Genomic DNA, 8281 nt, shown 5'->3' on the forward strand with positions numbered 1-8281 from the left:
GTGATTTCCAAGGTGATTTCCATTCTCTTCTGTCCCGTGGAAACAATGGCTCCATTGGCAAACAAAGTCATGAAAACGGAAATGCCTGGGCACAGGCCTGCAGGTCCTCTCATGCCAGGTCATCACACACAAAGCAGAGTGGACAGGTAGGTGGACAGTGACTCAGGCAGCATAATCAAGCTGAATCAGACCAGGCAGAACACTGGCGAATGTCAGACACCTAAACATGCTTTTGAACTATAACACAATAGGAATATGCCAAGCAACTTCTTAACCCATAAGAGAGGCTCCATTCTCCTGAAACTCCATCCAAGAATTACTTTCTTTTTTTTTTTTTTAATATATTTTATTATTTTTTTACAGAGAGGAAGAGAGAGGGATAGAGAGTCAGAAACATCGATGAGAGAGAAACATCAACCAGCTGCCTCTTGCACAGCCCCTACCGGGGATGTGCCAGCACCAATGTACATGCCCTTGACCAGAATCGAACCCAGGACCTTTCAGTCCACAGACCGACGCTCTACCGCTGAGCCAAACCGGCTTCGGCCAAGAATTACTTTCTAATTTCAGCTTTCTCGGACAATAGCTGTTTTTTAATGAGTTCCTATGGGGAATATACATAATATGCATATGTATACATAGCATGTATATACATACACATATGTGCATATAAACAGACAGAAAAATGCCCACGTGCATATGTGCATATACTTTGAGTCTGACATTTTTCACTCAGACTATGCTTCTCCATGTTTAGGCGTAGCTAAACTTTGTATATTTTTCTTGCTGTATACTATATGGTGGTATGTGTAGTATATTAATATACCACAATCTATGTATCCATTTCATTACTGATGTTTTTGTCTATTTCTAATAATTCTGCTGTGGACATACTTGTATTTTTTTTTGTGGTGCACCTGTGCACACATTTCTTTTGAGTAGTTAGAACACTGGGTCATTAATTGTACACGTCTTGAATTTTCCTAGAAAATGCCAGACCATCAGTATGGTTGGTAAAGTGTTCGTTCCAGCTGTTTGACCTTTTTCCTATTTGATTGTCTTTTTTTTAAAACTGATTTATTTAAATTCTTTATTGTTTAAAGTATTGCATAGGTCTCTTTTTCCCCCCATTGTGGTTGTCTTTTTCTTATTGACTTATGTTTTTAAAAATATATTCTGGTTATCAGCTCTTTCTTAATTATGTATGAGAAATATTCTATTCCATGATCATCATCTTATTCTACTGGTGGTGATAAAAAGAAATTCTTAGTTTCCTTAATCATTTTCTTTATGCTATGTGCTCTATGTGCTATGTAATACTTCTCTACCTTGAGGCCATTATATTTTCTAAATTATCTCCTATAAGTTTTACTATTTAATCTTTCATATTTAGATCTAAATTTCATCTGGAACTTTTATTTTGTTGCCTATCATGTGTGGTATGGATTGCAATATATACCCAGTTGTCTCAATATATATTTATAGGATTGTGCTGTGCTGTATTTTACAAAAACTCAAGTGACTACATACGTGTGGGTATTTTTCTAAACTTTCTATTATGGTTTATTTTTTTTCTCCTTGCATTGATGCCTTACTGTTTTAATTATTATGACTGTATACCAAGTCTTGATTTCTGATTGTGCAGTTCTTAACTCTGATCCAAGAGGTTTCAATAAAAATAAGAGGAAAAACTTCTCAAATTCCCATTTAACTAAAAAAAAAAATCACTTGAAGTTCAAGAAATATCAGTTAAGTACAAGTAAGTGTTATCAACCAAAGCAGCTCCCTTGGGCAGAAGTTAGAGGAGAATTTCATCATGATCTCTTGAATCCAGAGTTGATCCCTGATCTACAAAACATAGAATTACATTTTGACCATTTGCATAATCTAATCTACACAATTACATCCCAGGCCCCCATGATGCTTGGGAAGATAGAGGTTTATAAGTTCTGCAATGACAGTACACTTACACAAGTGTTCCACAACCAAGGCATTTTCCAGATGGACAACATATACCAGGTAATATAAACTAAAAGATAAACACATGCTCACATGTGTGCAGATGTAAAAATTCCCATAGAAAAATATGGATCTTCCTAATTTCCTACAGGAAGATAAGTGAAGTAATTTTTACAAATCACAAACCTTGGATTTAGCAGATTAAAATAAATAAATAAATAAATAAATAAATAAATAAATAAAAGCATTGTCATCAGGCTTCAGACCCTTCCCCTGAGCCATTCCCTGGATACCCCCGACAGCTACCTCTAGCTACCTGAGCTTCGGTGTGTCCCCCTCTGCCATCCACAGGACTAGCCAAGAGGAGTGGGGAAGACGCCCACATCACTCCAGGGCACCTGTTCTCCATCCCGGAAAGAGTATGGTGTTACTGGGGGTGGCCCGTCTCCCGCGGATCCTTCTCTCCCTCTTCTCCTCTGCTCTCTTTCTTCCTTTTCACATCTGTGTTTGTGAAACAACCGTAAGATCTTTTCACAAAAGCAGAGCACGGCAGCTGGGGGGGGGGGGGGGTGTCTGTGTCACAGACATTCTGGCAAGTGCCACTCCACCGATGTCCAATGTGCACTTCTGTCCTGCTGGTCCGCGGGGAACCTGCTATCTGTTGCCTTATATGTGCATTTTTCTTTGTGGTGTGTGGTTGCATGTAAAGGGGAGGGCACACGTTGAGGAGAGCTTTCTTGCTCCACGCTTTCTTGCTCCACGCTTTCTTGGTTTAACTACCATCCTTGGTGACAGGGAGGCCACGTTCGGTGGTTCTGTGGAACCACACCCACCTTCCCAACAGGAGAACAGGTTGGCTGCGAGTTAGAAACAGTTGTTTGCTACGTGGAAACAGCCAACATCTTATTTGCGTCGGTGCATATCAACAATGCAATTAGGGGGAACTTCTTAGAGAATTAGATGGAGATGGTAATTAAAGAATTGTGTCGTGCATTTTAACGTGATTTTTAGAGAAGTAAATTACTTGGTATTGCTCTAGTCTCCCGTGGTAGAATAAAATGCCAGGGGGACTTCTCAATGAACATTCCCAAAATTTCACTGGTACTAGGGAACGGATAAAAACAGAAGCTACTCACTTAAGATTCCTGTAGCTCCAAGGCTCACGATATTAGATTAAATTAAGTGAAAGGCTGAAATTAAATCCCTCCACAAAGGGGATTCTTCTGGCAGTGCCGGGACGCAGGATGCCCGAGGAGACCGTTCCTGATGTGCTGGAACTGTAATGTAGGCCCCGGAGCTGCAGAAATCAGGCAAAAGGACTTTCATGTTCTAAACAGATGTAGTAGCGACCCCACCTTATATTTACGAAAACGTTATCAGAGCTCACAGTGAAGAACAGTTCCCATCATTCCATTCACCTACCTACATTATAAAAAAGCCTTTTATTTGAGCAATAGGGACCTACCAGTGAGTAGCTGCAAATGAAAATCCTGTGTTCTGGGTTTTTAAAAACAAAACAAACAAAACTGTGGCTTTGTCTTCAACCAGATCAGGTATCCCCTAGGACTAGAGGCCCTGACACCTTTTTTTTTTTTTTTTTTTTTTTTTTTTTTTTAATATATATATTTTATTGATTTTTTTACAGAGAGGAAGGGAGAGAGATAGAGAGTTAGAAACATCGATGAGAAACATTGATCAGCTGCTTCCTGCACACCCCTTACTGGGGACGTGCCCACAACCAAGGTACATGCCCTTGACCGGAATCGAACCTGGGACCTTTCAGTCCTCAGACCAACGCTCTAGCCACTGAGCCAAACCGGTCAGGGTGGCCCTGACTCCTTTAATGGGTGGATGTTACATGTGTTGCTGTTCTCAGCTCTCAGGCTCCAAACTAGGAGCCCCTGGGGTCCAGGCCTCACTCCTCTCAGCAGCCACCCCCAACCCTCCCACACAGCTGAGAGCTCCCTCCTCGCACTGGGCGCTGCCTGTGGAGGCTGGGCCAGCCCCTCTCACCACTTTGCCCCTCCTACAGGTCTCCGGTGGTCTCTGCTCTTCCTTGTTATCAGTCTCCTCCTCAGCTGGACCTCAGTTAGTAGTTCTGGGTGAATGTTCCCCATTTTAGTTTTATTTCCAGCATGTGCACGTGCAAAGTGTGTGAACTTTCCTCAGCACGTGTATCAGAAATACTTTATTAAATACCATGTCTAAATAGAGGATGCTGTGCACTGTAGAAGTTTTAAGGCTTCAGCTCTAATAGAAGAGGATACAAGTCTTTCTCGTTTTGGATCAAGCTATTGCCTCTTTTCAATTTACATGGTAGACTTTGAGAGCACTCTTGGAGATCATAAAAGTACTGGGCACTCTGCCACCATGTACTTCAGTCTGTGGTGGAACGGAGAGTCAGACCAAGGCAAGTGGATAAATAAGAATCTACAGTAAATAGATAATACTCCAGTCTAAATAGATTAAAGTGAAAGAGAATGTAAAAATAAATGAAGGGAAGTGGAAGGTTGATAATAATAATAATAATAATAATAATAATAAACAATAATATCTCATTTTTATCAGAGCTTACTGTATACCAGGCACAGTGCTACAGGCTCTGTGTACATTATGTAACTAAGTTCTCACAATAATCCTTTCGTTTAGAAACTGTTACCATCCTCAAATTACTGATGAGAAAGTTGAGAGTTAATGAAGAGTTAGTTTCTAGCTCAACTAGCTAGTTGGTGGCAAAGTCTGAATTTAAACCCAAGATATCTACCCCAGTGCTTGCATACTAAACCATCACGTGTCAGGAAGCAGGAAAAAAAGAGAAGTTGCAATTACTTCCTGAAAAGAGCAAATGTGAACGTATGTTTCAAACGCTCTTGGCATGACATGGAGGCAGGAGCCAGCATGCAGGCTGAGCCTGGCTCCCTCGGAAGGTAGCCATCCAAGCAGCTCTTCTCTCTGTTGTTATTTGCAGCCGTAGTGGCTGACTCTCTTTTTCCTGCTCCCTCTTCCTTCCGTTGGCAACACATATGAGCAGGGAAATGATGGGCTATGCAATACATAGCTTTGGAGCAAGAATATATTTTAGTAAACTTGTTAGTGAAATAACATACATACAGGCGAATCCAGCAATACATTTAAAACATCATACACCATGATCGAGTGGGATTTATTCCAGAGATGCAAGGTTGGTGCAATATTCACAAATCAATAAACATGAGACACCACATTAAAAAGGAAAGGATAAAAAGCACATGATCCTATCAGTAGAGGCAGAAAGAGCATTTGATGAAATCTAGCGCCCATTTATGATAAAAACTCTCAGCGAAGTGGGAACACACCTCGACATAATGAAAGCCATCTCTGACAGACCCACAGTCAACATCATCCTCGATGAGCAAAAGCAACAAGTGCAACCCTATGACCAGGAACCGGACAGGGATGTTCACCTTCACCATTCTTCTTCAGCATCACGCCGGAAGTCCTAATCACAACCATCAGAAAAGAAAAAAATAAAAGGCACCCAAACTGGAATGGAGAAAGTAAAACTGTCATTATTTATAATTGACATGATATGGTATATGTAAAACCCTAAAGATTCCACCAAAAAACCGACTGGTACTGATAAATGAATTCAGTAACGTAGTAGGATACAAAATAAATAACCAGAAATCAGTTGCAATTTTTAAAAGTAAGTTTTTATTGATTCTAGAGAGACGAAGGGAAAGGATAGAGAGATAGAAACATCGATGAGAGAGAAACATCACTGGATGACTGCTTCCTGCACACTCCCTCCTGGAACCTGGGCATGTGCGCTGACAGGGAATGGAACCATGACCTCCTGGTTCACAGGCCGATGCTTAAAACACCGAGAGCCACACTGACCAGGCAAAATTAAGAAAACAACACCCTTTACAATTGCATAAAAAAATACATGGAAATAAAATAAATTTAACCAAAGAGGTGAAATGTGTGTACTCGGAAAAACCGTAAGACACTGAAAAAGACATAAATATCTGGAAGTTCCCACTGTACACATGAATAGTGACTGTGCACGTGAATAGATACAGTGAACAAGTTGATGGTTGCAGATGGGAGGGCGTTTGGAGGTATGAGAGAAAAGGGGAAGGGATTAAGATGTACAAATTGTCAATTACTAAAATAGTAACAAGGATGTAAAGTACAGCATAGGAAATATAGTAAATATTCATGTAATAACTGTTGATGCTAAACTTCACATTAAACTTATCCATTTTTTATCAGGCATAAAACATTTTTGATGTTATTTTAAACGAAGAGATTCTTGAAATCTTAAGAAGGAATGGAAGCAGTATTCAAACGTAAGTGTGAAATTACTAATGTAGAGTAACTTTTCCTAAAAAGGGAGACTAATTCTTTTTCATGGACCTCAATAGGTTTTATTTTGAAGGGACATAGAATGGCCTCTAAGTGCAATGTCAAATCTCCTAATATTTCTTTAGCCTATTAAGAACCAACACTCAAAATACTGACCTCTATAAATGAAGCTAGAATTCTCTATAATATACATATATAACTGATATTTTTGTGAAAGTAGGCTTGGCAGAATGGGGAAGCATCTAGAGACCTTGGCGCACTTGAATTTGAGGAATCATCTGAAGGTACAGGACTGCCTGTGGACTATTGTGACAACTTACAGTTGTTTTATAAATTGGTCTAAGCCTAGTCTTGCTTCCCTGAAAATGCTTCTCCCAATGGCAACTCTGCCTACAAAGGACATACCCAATCAATGAATTTCAGCTGTCATCATGATTGACGAGCAAGTGACAAGGATCACTGAACAAGTGACAAGACTGTGAAAATGATCAGTATTGATTGTAAATGTGTCTGAAATGAAGATACTGAATATACTATGGACTATTAATTCCATGAATGTGGAATAATCATTTAACTATAAATCTTTAAACCCACACTAGTCACTTCATCTTGTGCAGACCAAAACATTTTTCCCCATTTTTTTCTAAAAGAAGGAGAAACTTTAATGATTACATAAGAGATGTAAGTAAGTATCTAAGATTTCTTGGATTGGCCAAAACTGGTTTGGCTCAATGGAGAACATCGGCTTGGAGACTGAAGGGTCCCGGGTTTGATTCCGGTCAAGGGCATGTACCTTGGTTGCGGGCATATCCCCAGTAGGGGGTGTGCAAGAGGCAGCTGATCAATTACTCTCTCTCATCAATATTTCTAACTCTCTATCTCTCTCCCTTCCTCTCTGTACAAAATCAAGAAAATATATTAAAAAAAGAAAAGAAAAAGATTTCTTGGATTCAATATTGTTTAAGAAAGAGAAAAAAAATGCTCTAAAAATGACATACATATAATAATCCTTCTTATCAAAGTGTGCTTACTGTATATATAATATGCCCTCAGTCTCCTATGTAAACTCTATGAGTGTAAGGGCAGTATTAATTAATTAACTCAACGCTATTGATTGAGCAGGCATTATAATGTGTCAGGCACTTTTTACTTACAGAGACTCAGCTACTTGTCCAGGTGCGGTGATCAGACAGTGGCATGCCTTCTGTTGCTCCCTTAGTCTAATGGGAAAGACAAGCAAGATGAAATAATCACATCAATGAGTGTCAATGCCAGAGGAGCACAGGGCATGGTGAGTGAGGTGCTGGGGACAGTGGGGGTGGAATGGGAGGACTGCCTACGTGAGGCAGAAGGGTCAGCTGGCTGAGGAAATGATTATTAGCTAATGCATGACATTCAAGTAGGATTTCACTTAGGAAAAGTAAGTACCTAAGCACAGAGAAGGGCAGGGCCTCGGCGGATGCAAGAGCAATCCAGAGAGGAAAAAGTGCTTCTGCAACTAAAACGGGGCAGCACAGGTGAGAATTTGAGAGAAGGTTCATGAGGCTAAAGGCAGAAAGCAAGTGCATGGAAGGTGCAACATGAGGCTGGAAAGAGAGGCAGGATAAGCAAATGCAGGCTCAGAGTAGAACAACAGATGCCCACTAAGTCTAACTAAGTCTAAGTCAGTTTCATTTTATGCCTGCTGTCCAGTGTAATCCTATATAATAAAAGGCTAATATGCAAATAAACCAAAGGGTGGAATGACCTGTCACTATGAGGTGCACTGACCACCAGGGGCCAGACACTCAAAGCAAGAGCTGCCCCCTGGTGGTCAGTGTGCTCCTACAGGGGAAGCACTGCTCAGCCAGAAGCCAGACTCACAGCTGGCGAGCACAGTGGCAGTGGCAGGAACCCCTCCTGCCTCCACCACAGCCCTAAGGATATCCAGCTGACGGCTTAGGCCTGCTTCTATGGGGAATGGGCCTAAGCC

Source organism: Pipistrellus kuhlii, unplaced genomic scaffold (genome assembly GCF_014108245.1).
Source record: "Pipistrellus kuhlii isolate mPipKuh1 unplaced genomic scaffold, mPipKuh1.p scaffold_m20_p_14, whole genome shotgun sequence".
In the NCBI taxonomy this organism is placed as follows: Eukaryota; Metazoa; Chordata; class Mammalia; order Chiroptera; family Vespertilionidae; genus Pipistrellus; species Pipistrellus kuhlii.